The sequence below is a fragment of the Phlebotomus papatasi genome, chromosome 2 (assembly GCF_024763615.1).
Source record: "Phlebotomus papatasi isolate M1 chromosome 2, Ppap_2.1, whole genome shotgun sequence".
Lineage (NCBI taxonomy): Eukaryota > Metazoa > Arthropoda > Insecta > Diptera > Psychodidae > Phlebotomus > Phlebotomus papatasi.
The window spans coordinates 71,521,577-71,540,072 of record NC_077223.1 but is presented as its reverse complement, the minus strand read 5'-3'; the positions used below and the strand labels follow the sequence as shown (position 1 = coordinate 71,540,072).

General features: G+C 34.0%; 1 long non-coding RNA gene across 1 annotated transcript; it reads left to right on the top strand.

Moving 5' to 3' along the window:
• The first annotated feature begins 16,018 nt into the window (after positions 1-16,018).
• Positions 16,019-18,035, top strand: LOC129804277 (uncharacterized). The gene is made up of 2 exons (XR_008751966.1): positions 16,019-16,271; positions 17,207-18,035. It is a non-coding gene; the product is annotated as an uncharacterized LOC129804277 (long non-coding RNA).
• Positions 18,036-18,496: the final 461 nt, after the last annotated feature.

Below are 18,496 nucleotides of genomic sequence, written 5' to 3'. Positions count from 1 at the left end.
TAAAATTCGAAGGTGAAATCAGGATGTGCAATTGACAGTTTCATTCCACCGCCATTGATGTACGTGGGAAAATCCAGTCCTTAATTCGGACCTACCACTCGGATCTTGCCAATGAGGGCTAAAATAGTTCCTATAGATGGGTGTTAATTTAATGGCTCAACGCTGGGCCCCCTTACCCTGTGTCAGACGGGTTACTAGATTATCAGTCTGAATTTTCAAACTGGTTAGTTTAAAATTACAATTTTTTCTCTATATAACTTCACTTTGAATGCGGTAAAAATATGATTTCCTTCGACTTACTATAACAAACTGATCTAATTGAGTATTTTGTATTTTTTTTCTAGGATTAGAAAATAGAGTCATGGGAATCATGAATCAATACAGAAATTCAATTTAGTCATACATTTCTTAATATAATTGAAAAAATATAAAACTGTTCTTATCTGTTCCCAAATTCATGTTCGTCAAATTCTCAATAAGTTTATTATTTTTTTATTGACTAGAGCAAGATGAATCAGTCCTTCTTATTATTAAAAACAAAAGGAAAATCAAGATGTTGCACTTCTAATTTCTCCTGTACTAAAAGAATATTTTGATGAGTGCTGTTTCGATTGCATTAGTTTAGAACACAATAATTTTCAAAACTGCGAATTCCTATGAAAAAAGGCTAATTTTTGGATAATGAAAGTTTTTATGTTTTTTCCCGTATTGCAGAAATTTTAATTCCAAATATTCTATAAAAGTTGCAGGGTTGAACTGTTCGAATTTGTTAAATTTATTATTTACTAAATTAACGATCAAAAGAGTATTAGCTTATCCGTCTATCATTCTTAAGCTTCTTAAGTAATACGATTCATATTGGTCATCATTGGCTTTTGAACTCAAGATTACCATCTAAACTCCACCTCTTTCAAGTTAAACCATCAAGTTGTCGCTTTTGTGATATGTGTCGCAGCATTGAGACATATTCATCCGTAAAAAAAACGATGTTGCGAAAGTCATAAAAACAGATGATTTCCCAACGTGCTTAAATCGGACATATTCGATTGGGAAACCGCGTGTTGGATTGAGTATTACGTTTATGTGTTGGTTCAATTGGAATTGCGAATGTGGTGGAAGAGTTGCACATAAAGTTAGATGTTGGATTTGTTTCAAAAAAGCCATTTCGTTCTCTTGTTGCTAACGCGACTTTGTGCCTGAGGAAACTGGTGGATTGCCAGAGGGGGCTGATGGGATGGCAGGGGCTGGGTCACAATGTGCGGAGTAATCTCAATTCCGGACTGAATATGTGTGTGTCAGCGGGAAGAAAAAGGCGCGCACTTTGAGGTATACATGGTGGGTATTTTAAGCACTTCAGCAAACTCCAAGCAAATTGCAATGTAAACAGTTTGGCGATTCATCGATTGAGTCACGTTTCTGGCTCGACAGATTTTCTCTCAATTTTCCAGCTTCCCGCTTGCGTGCGCATCCACATGGCTACAGGCTCAGGGAGGTAGGTTAATTTTAGACATCAAGGCATGGTGATATCCGTGCGGGATGGGCGCTGGCCAGATGAGATGCGATTCAACCGTATGACGGATATTTTTGGCGGGCAACTCTCTCAATAAATAGATGTTATCCCCATTGATACAATAGCAAATTGAGCTCAATTGTCCCCCAAGCGCATCGTCACCCACGCTGACGTATGGTCCATCATCTGGCCAAATGATGGAATCCACCCAGCTTGAGTGGATGACACAATGGAAACTCTATGTTCATGCAGATTTGTCATTTAACAAATCATCACTATATTTAATGCACATGATCATTGTAAGATATGGTCAGAGGAATTTCTTGCTATGTAGTTTCAATGATGTTAGTCATATCTGTACAAAAAATAAAAACGAAAACGCAAATAATTTCGTAATAAATGGACGGTTTTTGTGGTTAAATCGAAGCATTGCAGCATCCGGAATACAAAGAGTATTAGAGTGACAAGTTTACTAAACAATGCTCATCCAGAGAACATTTGCTTAAACTAATTTCTTCAAAAGAAACTCGGATGACTAAGCTTACAAATGTTTAGTTAGGCAAAACTCAAATTTCACACAGAGAAATTTTAGTGGCATAACAACTCCAAATGGTGTTGTCGGACACACCAACCTCAACCCCAAAATCAACTAACCCCAATTCGGTGTTCAGAATACACCAAGTGGTGTCACAAAGTAACTAACACCGGCTTTGGGTTTCTGATTACACCAATTTTACACCAATTATTAACACCAAATTTAGCGTTGTTGGAACACCATTGTGGATTTTGTATCACACCATCTCAAGAAAATATAGGTGTTCCTTTTACACCAATAAATGAAAAATGTCTACAGATTTGCAACTAAAACTAAATGATCAAAGGATTTAGAATTAGGGCATTGGCATTCATTGGATGGGATTTGAAATTAAATTCCTGGGTGTTTCTATTTAAGAATTTTCCATTTTTCTGCGTGATTTTTATTAATTTTTGACCATTGTTTGAGGGCTTGGGGCCCTCCCTGGACGATATTCTCTGTATTTCAAAGCCATTTGGTGCGTGAAAATCTTTTTCCAACATTTAAGCCTGCGCCGAGATTTGAACACGCGACCTTTGTGATGACAGTCGAGCATCTTCCAGCTGCGCCACGAACTCCTATAATGTATTCAAAGCATATCGGGAACCGTTGCATCGGCACACACGATATTCCAAAATTAGAGATTACAATTAGAATTACAGATTTGCAACTAAAACTAAATGATCAAGGATTTAGAATTAGGGCATTGGCATTCATTGGATGGGATTTGAAATTAAATTCCTGGGTGTTTCTGTTTAAGAATTTTTCATTTTTCTGTGTGTGTGGTCGATGGAGAGCGACGAACACCGTTTGGCGTTGCAACAGCACTGTTTAGAAAATTGATGGTGTTACTTTTGCACCATTTCAGAGATTTCTGTGGCGGAGTTAATACAACACCGCCAAAGCATTTCATAGAACACCATTGATTCAAAACTAGGTGTTAATTTGGTGTGAATGCTACTACGTTTGGTGTTCAAGCAACACCAACACCAAATTCAACCCCAAATTCAACACCGCTTTCTCAAAATCACTTCTCTGTGTGTTGGTATTTTCATGATTTATCAAATTTTAATACAAGACTGCGTTACTTTAAAACTCAGTTCCCAATCATGAAAGTACCATGAACATATTAAAAAGTATTACTCTTTTCAACAATCCAATTAAAGCATGTAAACTTGAGTAATACTTATAGCGGCACCTAAGTTCTGGTCCTGGTTTACTGAAAATATCTCCTTACTAACAAGAATCAACTGAAATCAATATCTATTATAGAGCATGGGAATGAACAGACCTAGCTCATACGTAAACCCAAGTGTAAATCCCAAAATATTTCAGAGATCTCCTGTAGATCAGAAGTGTGCAAGAACTATTTGAAACCGAACAAACGTCAAATGAAACTTGTACGTCAATGCCTTAACAAACTTATTTTGACATTTATTCGGTTTCAACGGTTCTTGCACACCTCTGCTGTAGATTAGTAGAATACTTGACTTCGAAACCGACTATTGCAATACGAAACGGTTCTTAACGTACTCAGCTCTTCAGGCATTAAGCTTCTCTGCTGATGACGCATATGTTGCCCCAGTTTAGAGCTGATCGACTTATACCAAATCTGTATCGCTCTCCATTATGACCCCTACAGGGAAATCAGTGGCACAATAGGCAAGACCGTTGGCTCTTGGGCGGATTTATTCCCCGGCTTGCCTTACTATTGTGAGTTTGAGTCCCGCCCGTTGCAAAGATCTGAATGTCTAATTTAGACAATTTTCATATGTTAATAACGTTATATAATGCACCGCCTACGCCCAACAACTCCGGGAGCATGGAAGAAGCATCCACACAGCGGAGAAGGCGCTCCTGGGCAGTCTACAATGGACTTAGCAAATTCTTTCAACACGGGATATGGACATTGTAAAAATGATTACCTTGTAATACAATATCTCGATACGATTAATAATAATAATGGCCCCTACACACTAAAGAGATGTATCTCCATATTAAAGCACTTTACCATACGATTGTGTAGAAAAAATTGTCAAATATCCACATAAATTTCGCTAGTGTGTAGAGGCCATTACCTCTGTCGTATTGAATTTTCTTCTCTTGGAAAAATGCATTAGATATAGCATAGGTCCGCTAGCAATCGGACAAGGAGTCTTGGCTCAAAAATGAGTTTTCAAACAGATCAAAGCCACTACTTATTTAGCGAACAAGTGTCTAGCTAGGTATAGGAGAAGTTTGAAATTCCGAAGTTTCTTTTTGAAACCTTTAAGACCTATTGGTTAATGCTTTTAGATCGACGGATTAGCGCTTTGGACTTTAGACACTTGTGTGACGACTCGTACTTACAAACTTTTAATTGCAAATAATAATGGTTTGAAGTCCAGTTTTATATTAAAATAGGCTCATGTTTCCAAAGACAAAAAGAAGAAGACTTAATACCAAGCACAGACTACCTTACAAGGGAAGGAACCCAACTGTCTCCCTGGGCCGTAGCGCTGAGGGGGGCATTGAGGGGCAATGTCCTACCTTAAAAGTACCAACGCCCTACCTTAAAATAAAATTTGACGACTTTTCTGTAAAAAATAATATCAAGCCACTCCTAAATTTTGGAAAATTATAGGATTACCAAATCATTCCGCCACAGTGTTGTGTCTAAAAAATTTAACGTTTATTCATAATTTTGTCGCGTGTTTCAGTTGTGCGAAAAAAATGTCGACAAGACGAAAAGCTGAACATTGCAACATTTGAAACAAAATTGTGGGATCATGAATAAAAACAGAAATTCTACAAATATATTTATTTAGTATCCTTAGAATTTATCTTATAGCGCTAATAACTTTGTGATTATAAGCAAAAGAAACTTATTTCAAAAGTACAGTATTCTTAATGAATTGCAAATGGCTCAAAATATTGATCTTGAAGATGAAGAAATTCATATAATTCCATATAATTATTAAAAATAATTAAATATTTTATATATTTCAGCGCTTTAAAATATAGCTGATTTTTCTAAATATAATTTAAAACTTCGCAAACGGAATAGTGTCCAAAACTTCTTCAAAATTTCTTTAAATGGTGCAATATTTATGTTTCTATGCCAACATTTTAATGATTTTAACCGTCACTGTAACAACAGCGAATAGCGTTGGTCAAGACACATAGCGATCGCAAGAGTCGTAAGCGATAATTATTCGTCAATATTAAAGACTTTAGATGAAATTAAAGGTGACAGATTCAACGGTGACGACATCGCCAAGAATATAGGCATTAATGCTGAGTTTAGAGTTTCGAATGGCTATGGTTGTGGGAAACAAATCCTACAATGCTTCAACCTGCAGACGTAGCACTACAAGTTCGTAGTGCAGGACTTAAAGATGCCATAATAATAATAAAGTGGATCCACAATGAAATTATTCACATTTTTCAAAAAGAAAAATTTAGTTTTTTTTTCAAAAAAAAATTCTATATTCAAGAACGAGTGTTTAACTCATATGCTAATAGGAAATACCTTGTTTCCTTTGACTTTGCATCAAACTACTCTGAGTGACCTTGCGTCCCTTGCGTACTACAAAGTAAATTTTTTTTAAGGTTTCTGAAAACCCGATACCAGCGGCAGAATTTTTAAAATTTTGAAATGGAAATTTCAAAAAATATGGCTTAATTTATTGAGACCAGTGTAAACCCTTAATGCCCTAGACACACTTACGACTCAAGCAGAAAGACAGCTTAACGTAATTATAATCAAAATAATGATTTCAATAAGCTCCCATCAGTTTCCCACTACCTAAGGCGTTTCTCGGCTTAAGCCGAGAGACGGATTAATTAGAAAATTATGGAAATGTAATATGATTATTATTTTTATTATAATAAACGTTAAGCCGGTTCTCGGATTAAGTCATAAGTGTGTCTAGAGCATAAAAATCAATAATAATGACTATAATTCGTGGAATAAACCGGATCATTACTATATACATACTCACCAAATCATAATGAAGTGAAATTGTTACCCTACCTAGTATGCCCTACCTTAAAATACAAATGCCCTACCTTGAATTCAGCTCTAGCTATGGCCCTGCTGTCCCCCTCGGATCGAGACGAAACTTAACATGTAAGTAGGGTCCATATAGAAAGTCAACCAGCCACTGGCTTTTTACTGTGCGGCCATTAGAAGTAGTCATTGTGACTATTGGTGTAGTCATGAATTTCTTGTATATGAAAATTTCTTTTAACATTTGTTGCTATTTTTCTTTGACCTAAAAATATTATTATAGCTTTGAAAATGCGTTTTAATGATGTTTAAGCTTTGTTCGTGAGTCAGAATCCTTTCATGAGATACACCTTCATGGTAATGTCATAGGTCATCCGAGTAGACATATTATACTTCTTCAAGGAAAATAATATTTTTCAGCAGCTTAAGATTGCCTCAAAAAGTGTTGCACCTGCACTTTCACTGATTGCCCTTCTTAGCTCAATCGTGACATACTCCGAATTTATGGACAACAATGAACGATCAAGGCCTCGGGACATTTGGTTCCACATACCGCCCCTAATTTCACTGCCAAGTTTGTTCTATGTGTCACCAGTGTAAAAATGTACTGATCTTCATTTTTTGGATATGTTTTAGAGGCTGTCCAGGTGGACATTTTATTACTACACGAAAATACCGTTGAATCATTCCTAATAAGGGTTTTTCAAGGTTTTATGTTCAAAAGACTCTAGTAGAGAGCATATTTCTCAATCGAATGGTATCATGTTGAGCTCGTTGGAAGGGTTTTGGAATTCTTTACAAGCCTGAATCGATAACTAAATTTTATCCGTAATTCAATTTATTCTTAAGCAAGGGGGAAATATTAGGGTGAAAATGCGTACACCACTTCCAGGCACTTCCACAATTTGCATGGAATGGCCATGCAAACTTCCAAAACTTCGCAACACTCTCAAAAATGCTGCAATACAGTAGACTCTCTCTCAATCGGGAATATGGGGCAAAATGTCATCCGGTTTAGCGATAGAATTGAGCGTCAAAGCCTTTGTAAATTCCACAAAAAGCGCTCAATTATAAAGAATCACGATAAAATAGGAAGAACTATAGCGAATTTGAGCGAATTAGCTTCATAATTAAACGTGAAAATTCTCAACAAAATTTGTCGCCCGATTGAGAAAGAGCCGATTGAGTGAGAGTCTACTGTACTTCCAGCACTTCATGCACTTCTTACACTTACTAATCATTAATTTATTTAATCTTATGAGAAATCTAATTAAGAGAACTTTAAAAAATATCTCAAGAAATTTATTATTCCGCATATTTCTAACATTTTGCTTATATTTTAAATTTCTAGCGACAGATATTCTTGCATACTTTCAGTACTTTAATATTATCTTTGTTTTACGAAAGGATATCAACATATTATGAATTTTTCTAATAGGTCAGTGGAGCTACTTTTGGAAAATAGAGTCTCTAAAAAAGTCCATCACTTAGATTTATTCAAAATTACGCAAACATTAAATATTACAAATGTTCCATTTGTAATATTCTACAAATTTTGTAAAAGTTCTCAAAAGCACAAATCAACCTTTTTGCAGAATACTTTTGAAGACGCGTAATAAAACCTTTCCAGCATATGCAAAAACGTAAACAAAAAAATGGTGGGTGTGTTCTATAGGATACCCCAAAAGTCCCGGAAGTCGTGCGAAAAAGTCATACGAATTTATGCAATCATCCAATACATATTACGATAAATTATCAAAAAAATATATATATCAAATTGATTCAAAGTCAATTGCAATAGATATATCATTTTTTGTGAGCAATTATATGAATTTGAAATACCTGTAAAAATTAAAGAAAATTATTATTCAGATGAATATTTCTTTAGAAAAATTACAACACAAATTAAGGTGTAATAAATTTGAGCATATTTGCTCCATTTCATTGTCATAACTGAACTTGTAAAATGTCAAAAAGGATCTTTTCAAATTACATAAAATATGGAATTAGGCAGAAAAGACTTTATAATCGGGCACTTCCACTTCCAAAGAATTTCAAGCACTTCATTTTCAACCGTACACCACTTCCAACCCTAATATCTCCCCCTTGTTCTTAAGGTATTTTAGGTAAGGTTGTAATTTATAAATCAGTTCAAATCGGTTGAGAACCGTTAAACGGTAAATGATGCGAAAATACTTCAAAAGTATAGCATCTAAGGGACTTGACAGACCTGAGGCTTAGCCGAGAGACGGCTTAGCGTAATTATATTAGAAATAATGGTTAAACAACATTTGCATTATCTTCCACTAAGTCATCTTTCGGCTTAAGTCGTAAATATGTCTAGGGCATAAGTCACAAGTTCGAGCACTTCACAAACCCTGGAACTTCCAACCCCTTTTTAATTCTAGCACTTAAGGATGGTCGTCACTTCACCGATCCTTAGAAGACCATCCTTAAAATTGAAGAAAAGCTTAGAATCATCTGGGGGCAAAGTCATCCAAATCTGTGGTACTACATAATTGAATTTACATAAATTTAAGCCAAAATCTATACGAAGCCTTTCAAATAATTGGAAATAATATTCAAAGTATTCGATTTAGTTATCCCATTCACCAGAAATTCTTTTGTAGATTTAATAATTGTAAATATTTTAAAGTTTTGCATAGCTCGTTATCGGAGAAGCGTTTAGTCAGCAGCTCTAACAAGACATGTTAGAAATGAATTGAAAAATGATGAGCAAAAGAGTTCTTCCACCATCTGCTTTGTATTAATTTCAGCCTGATGACTTTTATTGTGAGCTCACCAGCAAATTTTCCTATCTCTTTGGTACTATCTTTATGCTCCCCAGAGTTGAGATATTAATTGAAGTTACTGTATGTGGAGTACAGTGGGTGTCAATAGTTTGTTGCCTAATGCATGTTTGAGAAATCAAGTGAAAAAAATTATAGAAAAAATTACTTTTACAAATTTTGCTTTTTGCAGTTGAGTTCCTTGTAATCCGTAGATATTATTTATATTTTTCAAAAAAAAAAATTAATTTTATTTCATATCAAAAATAATTGTTTTCCAAAAGTTGGTCATTTTTGAAAAATCAAAAGTTTGTTGCCTCATTTAAAAAACTAATTTGAAATGATCAAAACATGCAACCAACTTAATGTAAACCGGTTACGTTTTGGGTTAATGTCATTTGAGAGGCAAATGGTGCGTTTGGACATTTTTAAAGTTGTCAATGGTAAATATATGTATATAAAAGTGATTATAGAAAACAAGAAATAATCTGTTTTTTGATAATTTATAATTTAGGTTAAAAATGGCAAATAACAAAAAGTTAAAAGGTGGGAAGTCGTCCAGAGATACTGCCGGAATGAATCTGCGTCGTTAATTGCCAAATTTTGTAGAAAATCACTAAAGATTACACATAAAATATTCAAATATTATATAAATGAGGTACGAGTACATCTGAAAAACGCTACTGGCAGACCTAGGGTATCGACTCAGAGGGGTGATAACAGCATTGTAAGTATCTCTGATAGTGACCCAATGATGTCTGCTTCATAAATTAAAAGACAGTTGGTTACTGAAGGAACACAGGTCCCTACAGTTGCAAAAACCAGCTCATATTGAAAGAAAATGGTAAGAATGTTTGGGTGGCTCTCAATATTCCATTGGTTAGCTAGTTTAATCTGGATAAAATATTGTAGTTTTACTTGTTTAACATGTTTCAAGTAATTCTACAACCTTTTATTCAGATTGATCTTGTTTACCAATGGAATATTGAGAGCCACCCAAACATTCTTACCATTTTCTTTCAATATGAGCTCGTTTTTGCAACTGTAGGGACCTGTGTTCCTTCAGTAACCAACTGTCTTTTAATTTATGAAGCAGACATTATTGGGTTACTATCAGAGATACTTACAATGCTGTTATCAACCCTCTGAGTCGATACCCTAGGTCTGCCAGTAGCGTTTTTCAGATGTACTCGTACCTCATTATTATCATATTTGAATATTTTATGTATAACCTTTAGTGATTTTCTATAAAATTTGGCAATTAACGACGCAGATTCATTCCGGCAGTATCTCTGGATAATTTCCCACCTTTTAACTCCGTCTAACATGCCATTTTAACCTAATTTATGAATTATCAAAAAACAGATTATTTCTTGTTATTTATTATCACTTTTAAACACATGTATTTATCATATACAACTTTAGATATGTCCAAATGCACCATTTGCCTCTGAAATGACATAAACTCAAAATATGGTCGGTTTATTTTAAGTTAGTTGCATGTTTTTGACCCTTTTGAGTAACTTTTCAAATGAGGCAACAAACTTTTGATTTTTCAAAAATGAACAACTTTTGTAAAACAATAATTTTTTATATGAAATAAAATGCAATATTTTTTTCGAAATATATAAATAAGATCTACGGATAACAGGCTACTAATTTGCAAAAAGAAAAATTTTAAAAAGTAATTTTTTCTATCATTTTTTGCACCTGGTTTTCCGAACATACGTGAGGCAACAAACTTTTGACACCCACTGTATGTGGCCAGCAATGACGCAATAACGATGCTAGAAAATGCGCGCGTTGCTTATGAAAACACATCGCGTAGATGGTGGCTTTGAATGCGCGAGATTGCCACGGCAAAAAATTGTTAGAGAGGCACTGAAGGTAAAAAATGTTGAAAGGATTTTTTTTTAACACCATACGTCCCACTTGAATTGTTTGATTTTCAGACCCATTGCCGTTCCATGGAAGCCTCTCTTGGCATCTTTTCACGGACACTGTGCGTGAAAAATTGAGTGTGACACCATCGTGGTGGAGTTTGATGTTTGTGGATAAATGGAAAAAAATATACCTGACCACAGCAGAATATGCTAATTGCAGTTGAATATTACAAGGCAGTCGGTGTTTGATTCTCTCGCTATTTTGCATTTAATTACTCTGAGCCAACAATGAGTTTCCAATGTTGGGTGTAAATTGTTTCGTAATTACTGATGAATTTGCATGAGAAACATTTATTGAAATTGAAGGTTAGATTGCATAAAAGGCAGTGCTTTTCCTCTTTAGAATCATCTGGAAAAATCTACTGACATACATACTGAACTGAAGCTCAAATGTCACTGATATATTTCTCAACTAATTTGGACAATTGCTGAGTTATTTGCAGCAATATCAGATTTGGACTTGCCCTCCTGGATAGAGTGTGGGCGTTACCTGATGTCACTTCTATGACCCTTCTGCCAGAAATAGAACCACAAAAAAAATCAAATACAAAAAATATGTATACAAGGGTGTAAAATGATGGCGGACGCTTTAGCCACGAATGGCGTGCTTTTAGTAGATTCAGCACAAAAATTCCACCTGAACATGCAAAGGGAATTGAGCCAATAAATCAACTTATGTTCAGAAGATCGTAAAAGTCTTCTTTGAATCATGATTTTCAGCAAATTTTCTCTAGACAAAAAAATCATGCAATTTTCATAATAACGGCTATGTTTCTCAGTGATTTTCCTTATATTTTAGTACTTGACATGTACTAAAATAAAGATTCTAAAATTTTCCACACTGAACAAATTGGGTACTTTTTGTATTTTTCTTCGAAATGTTTTGGTACACTATACTCATTAAACGTGTAAATTGGCTATTTGGTTCTTTTTCTCTCTGTTGATCTTCACGAGGCGTACTTTGTGATGAAGATTATCTCATACTGTATTTTTTTTTCGTATGGCAAACGGGGGCCTCAAAGGGGGACACAAACACTCAAGCGAAACACTCAGAGACTCTAAAAATTCCGTTATGGCTTTGCCTAAGATAACTTGAGCTCAAGAAGATGCTTCTTCGACCTATAATATCATACAATAATCATAAATAAATTAAATACTCGTTCTTCTTCTTTCTCCAACTCGGGGCGATCAATTTGCCTTTTTGCCACCGCAGACCGCTCAGTGCCCAATTGCCCTCTTTTGCATGCTTCAACTCAAGAGAAATGGGATTAAAAAAAATCGGATGTTTGGAAGTCATCCAGATACTTGTACTTGATATTCGATAAGTAGTACTCAAAATGAAGGTCAAAACCGAAGAGAAATACATCAATTGAAAATTAGTACATGTTTTAGAACATGATCCTCTCGAAATTAAAAAAAGAGATCTTAGTGGGTCATCACGAGTAGAAACATTTTTCTAACTATTCAAACTGGTTGGAAAGAGTCGACTATACTTTAAAATATTGCAATCATTCTCGGTATTTTTGTACCTGCAAGAAACCGACATTGGATCGCAAACGGATAATTCCCCAAACTTATGAAAATTTTATTATTTTTCACATGAAACTTTGCAACAATAATCCTACATAATGTTAGTACTAATTTTTCCTCACATGGTTAAACCCCACGTTCGTTGGTGCGTGAGCGAAATCCGAAAAAGTTAAAATAACACTCCGGAAATGTTAATTTTACCCTGCATTATTGATTATAAATCGGTGTAAATATTATGCTTTTTAGGTGTATTATGGGTTAAAGTTACCCTTTTTCATGTTAATTTTACACTTAAAAAGGTGTAAAATTAACATTAAAAAATGTTGATATATTTTTACACCTAAAAAGTGTTAAAGTTACGAGGAAAAAAAGTTAATCGCATCCTCTTTTTTTCTCAGCGTACAGTAGAGCCCCGCTATAAGCCATCGCTCTATAGTCCACAATTTATCGACCGTTGATTTCAAAACACTGATTTTAAGTTAGGTTATGTTTTTTAGTACGCGACATGCAATGTGTCATAATTATTTTAATATTTTTGGCAAACTTTATTGAGTAGTTGTGATAATTGTGATCCATAATGAAGAGGATAAGTACCACAATGGCAAAGAAAGTGGAAGCCGTCGAGCAATTTCAATACAGTGCTGTCTCGCTATATGCACAGTTTGGGTACTTTTTTTGACAGTTCTCTCTCTGAATATGCACAACTTTTTTTTGAAATTCCCAACGGTTTTTTTTCTTTTAATAAATTATCATTTTTTTATTGTTATAGAATTTCCCGTGTTATTTTAAATATAATATGAGACAGAAAAAATAAAATTAAGAAAATTAAAGGCAAGAAAAATTAGTTACCAAGAAAATAATTGTCTTTATTACTTTGTCAAAATGTAAACAAATTGATTTTGAATGCAACCGACACAAAAGCTGTGCATATAGAGAGTGTGCATATAGAGAGACAGCACTGTACTAAAAGTCGTTGATTATTTTAAAAAATGACATGGACTACAGTAGAGTCTCGCTATAGGCCATCGCTCTATAGTCCACAATTTATCGACCGTTGATTTCAAAACACTGATTTTAAGTTAGGTTATGTTTTTTAGTATGCGACATGCATAATTATTTTAATATTTTTGGCAAACTTTATTAAGTAGTTGTGATAATTGTGATCCAGAATGAAGAGAGCAAGGACAAGTACCACAATCGCAAAGAAAGTGGAAGCCGTCGAGCAATTTCAATACTAAAAATCGTTGATAATTTTAAAAATTACATGGACTATAGTGCGACCCAAGTATCAAATTTGAAACCAAATATGGACTATAGCCGGGCTCTACTGTATATTGCGACCCAAGTGTCAAATCTGAAACCAAATATGGACTATAGCGGGGCTCTACTGTATTTGAATTGGCATCATAGATGTCTCTCGGAGCGGCACCGATATCTTCTAAGAGCGTTCCTAGTGTTAGCCTTTGAGTTATCCCTTCGGGTGGGGTATCGTAAACACATTTCTAATGTGATAACCGATAACACTGTAATACAGTGCGATTCCTGTAATGAATCACTCAAACTTAGTAAAGGTTTTCAGGAGAATCTGTTTTTTTAATACATATTCGAAGCTCAAATAGGAGAAATATCAAATCATTATGTTGACATTTTAACTTACATGTCATTAAACGTCAAATTTAAATTTGAAATAACAGTTGGTCGATAATTTTATTAAAATTCAAAATCAAATCAATAACGAAGTAACTAGAAAATCAACACACTCTGGTATGCAATGAGGTACGAAATCGGGTTAAAATGTAAATCGCAGAACTCGCCTTTTAATCGATTCGAATTGATCAGAGAGATGACCAATTTATGTATCAGAAGTGGGATTGGGTGAGTGATCGAGGCGCTAAAATTGCAACATCGTCCAGATTGTGTTGTCGTGTTGACAGACATTATCAGTCAACCACCCAGAGGCTGAATGTTAAGAAGTAGAGGACAAAAAATCGGTCAAAATACATTTTCAGGAGGGGTCTTTATGTAAAATTCCACGAGAAGAAAAAGAAAATTCGATGCCATAGCGCGATATCGCGTCAAATTGGCGCGTTGATGGAAAAAAGTGTGCGTGCGCAGAAGAGACATATGTTTTTTCGGGAAGAGAATATACTGTAAGTCATCCATTGTTGATGTCTCAAGCACTCTTTCTTTTTTTTTCTTTTTTTTGTTTGAGCCAAAAAGAGCTCATGTTTTTTGGTGGCACAAAGCATTAAATAAAACACAAATTCTAATGTTGCGTGGAATACACAACTGAGTGGAATACATAAACTGTGCCCTATGTACCCGAGGAGATGACGTAATCTCGTGCCATCCGACACCACCCGAACACCATCTTCGTGCAAATTCAATACGCCATTTCATGCAGAATTCACCATCGACCTATATTTCAAGTCTCACGAAAATTTTCATTACTATTCCTTCCCCACCCAGCAAATCCAACATCGATTTCCAACACTACATTTATCGTATTCGACTCCATTGTCCATGCATTCTGTGGTCCAGCAAATTTGACTCGCAAATCCCCATGTAGGATTTGATGTGAAAAATTTTAGAGAACAAAGAAATGTTGAAATAGCAGCGAAAAGACGTATGGAGTATGTATACACAAAAAGTTCTAAAACCTAGTTTTTAGCAAAAGTTGCCGTGCCAAAAACTAGTTTCAGGCTCTTTAACATATGTCTCTACATTCATAATTGACGCACACGAGATGGTATGAGAGACAAACTTCTAGAACCAAATTGGCACAATTGCGATGTGTGCGTGATGGAGCTTCGAGCTGAAAAACCGTTTTCTTGGAAAGAAGAAATCTTAGATTGGAAACTATTAGGGGAAAGTGCCCATGCTTCGTACGATCCCAAGCTTCGTAATGACTAATTTTTCCCTAACTGGCCACTTTGCCCTAGTTTTTAAAATATTGATGCAATGAGTAAAATTTATTGTGAAACATAGGAAAAATTAATCGTTACGAAACTTGGGATCGTACGAAGCATGGGTACTTTTCCCTAAAAGTGACGTTTTCTAAGATTAAGAGTGGCATATCGCTCTAAAAGAACATGTTTTGCTTCAAAATATTCGAGTTTTTTTTCTTAACTTTCTGGAAATTCTTTTTTTTTGTTTTATAAAGTTGTATTAAATAAATTATTTAAAATTAAACGAGAAAAAAACATGGGGAAAAGCTAAAAATGTTCAATAAATGACATATTTATTATATCTCGATATGTGACTTAAAGGGCTTAAATTAAATGTGACACTTTAGAAAAAAACAAACATAAAAACTTAATATTTTAATAGTGAAAATTGTAAAAAATGTCAGTTTTTCAAGCTTACCCAACATCGTCACTGCACACAGAGAAGTGATTTTGAGAAAGTGGTGTTGAATTTGGGGTTGAATTTGGTGTTGGAGTTTCTTGAACACCAACCGTTGTACCATTCACATCAAATTCACACCAAGTTTTGAATTGACGGTGTTGTATGAAATACTTTGGCGATGTTGTAACAACTCCGGCACAAAAATGTCTAAAATGGTGCAAAAGTAACACCACCAATTTTCTAAACAGTGCCGTTGCAACGCCAAACGGTGTTCGTCGCTCACCAAATTACACACATTATCCTTCGTGTGCTCTCTTTCTTCCCCGCTGCATCAGTACTAAATTGATCAGTGCAGAGTATGGAAGAAAGTGATATTGCGTAATTTTCTGTGATTTATCTAAAGTGATTTATTAGTGTTAATTAGTCAATTTTTGTTCCATTTAATCAAGTGAAATTATAAATAAGTGGCTTAAGGAACACATTGAACTTGAAATTGCCGATAATTTGGACAATATTTCAGTGGCAGAAGAATTTTCCCTTCTGTGTGAATGGGGGTTTTCAGTGGAAATTGCGCAGAGATTTCTCGGTGAGTTTACCTTTTGATTAATCAAATCAGGAAATTACCCCTCACTAGATCTCAAAAATTCTGTTTATTTATTTAAAATTATATTAATGTATTCTTACTGATATTCCTTTGACAGATGTAAATTTAATAAACGCTTTAAATGTGATTTCTGATGAATGGCTTGACACGTGGTGGCGATCAAGCGGTCTTCACAAAAATCACATTTACAGTGATTACATTCTTTTTATTTATTTAAAAGCGCTATAGTGTCCTCGGTAATAGTCTTATGAAAAGCTTTTGAAATTTTGAACTCATTTTGACTCTTCGTTTTGTTGCTATTCCCAGTTTTGTGTGACAGATCAGAGAAAAAGCAACAAAAATTTGTGCGAAAAAACTCGTTTCCAATATCCATAAAAATACCGATTTAAAGTTATCTGATTAAAATAAATTTATTTTTTTATTGAAAAATATGTCATTCTACTTTGTATATTTTATTTAAAAATTTGTAAAATATTAAAAATGTGAATTTTAGAATCAAAAAAAAATTTCAAAAAAAAATTTTCTTACCTATCGCCTAAACTAAAAAAGATAATGAAGAACGGATGGTTTTTTCGACTTTATTGGATTATAATTATTCTAGAAAACATTGTCTTACAACTTTTTTCGCATATTAAAGAAAATACTGTTAGAGGGTGAAAAGGCTAATATTTTTCATTTTTTTTCGCATATTTTTTACCAACATTTTTTCTGTTCACGCTTTCGTTTTTGTCCACATCACAAATTTTCTCATAGTCTGATCAAATCTAAACTTTGTCAAATTGTTTCTTGAAAATCCTTGATTTATATCTTCGTTTTGACTTAATACCTTGACCTGAACTATGTCTTACATTTTTGTATCGTAATATCGTAACAAATATATTTTTATTGACATGTTTTTTTTTATATTTACTTCCCAGATTTGGAAATCGACGAGTGTTCTGAATTTTATGACGGAAAGCGACATCAAGGAAATATTCCAAAACGGTCTAAAAATTAAGCTAAAATTTCAAGCTAAACTAGGCGAATGGAGAAGGCAAACGTAAGAGTCTGAAAAAAGTAATTCAGAAGATCTCCCAGTAAATGTGCAGGCATCATTGTCAACAAAACTGAAAAAGGACGATATTTTAGAAATGATTCTTAAAACTGAATTCAATACCGAAGATTAGGTCAGAGAAAAAGCAACAAAAAATATTTGTGCAAAAAAAAACTTATTTCCAATTTCAAGAAAAAAACCGATTTAAAATTATCTGACAAAAATAAATTTATATTTTACTGGGAGATATGCCATTATATTTTGTAAATGTTATTCAAAAAGTAAAAATGTGAATTTTAAAAGAAAAGAGTTTCAAAAAAATTATGTTTTTCACATAGCGTCTAAACTAAAAGATACGATGAAGAATGGATAGTTTTTTCGACTTTATTGGATCTTAATTATCTTAGAAAACATTTTTTTACAACTTTTTTCGCATATTAAAGTGTTTGCGACTGTATAAAAGAACTTAAAATCAAAATATCATAAAACAAAAATATGACTGAGGTATAAAATATCACGAAAATAAATCAAGAACTGTGGTGTAAAAGACTGCAAATAGGCAAGTGAAAAACTAATGGAAATGTAAAAATATTTTAAGTATAAAAAATATGTGATAGAAAAAATATTCATTTAAAAAAAATAATGTGGTATCATTTACTGTAAATATTATTCTAAAAATTCTTCAATTAAAAATATTTATCAGAGATGCAAAATTTGTGTATAATTTATTTTGTTTCGATATGGGAATATTTAAAAAAAATCGTTGTATTTAAAAAAAAAGGTGGGAAATTTACACTTTTATTGGTGTAAAAAGAACACCTATATTTTCTTGAGATGGTGTGGTACAAAATCCACAATGGTGTTCCAACAACGCTAAATTTGGTGTTAATAATTGGTGTGAAATTGGTGTAATCAGAAACCCAAAGCCGGTGTTGATTGCTGTTTTGGTACCAATTGGTGTATTCTGAACACCGAATTGGGGTTAGTTGATTTTGGGGTTGAGGTTGGTGTGTCCGACAACACCAATTGGAGTTGTCATGCCACTGAAATTTCTCTGTGTGTGGAAAAAAGTCCACTATAGGGGAGATTGTGGCATAATTACTCATGCATAGTATTAGACAGTGGAGTGTTATAGTTTTCTTTTACAAAATATTAACTCCCTCCTTATTCTTTG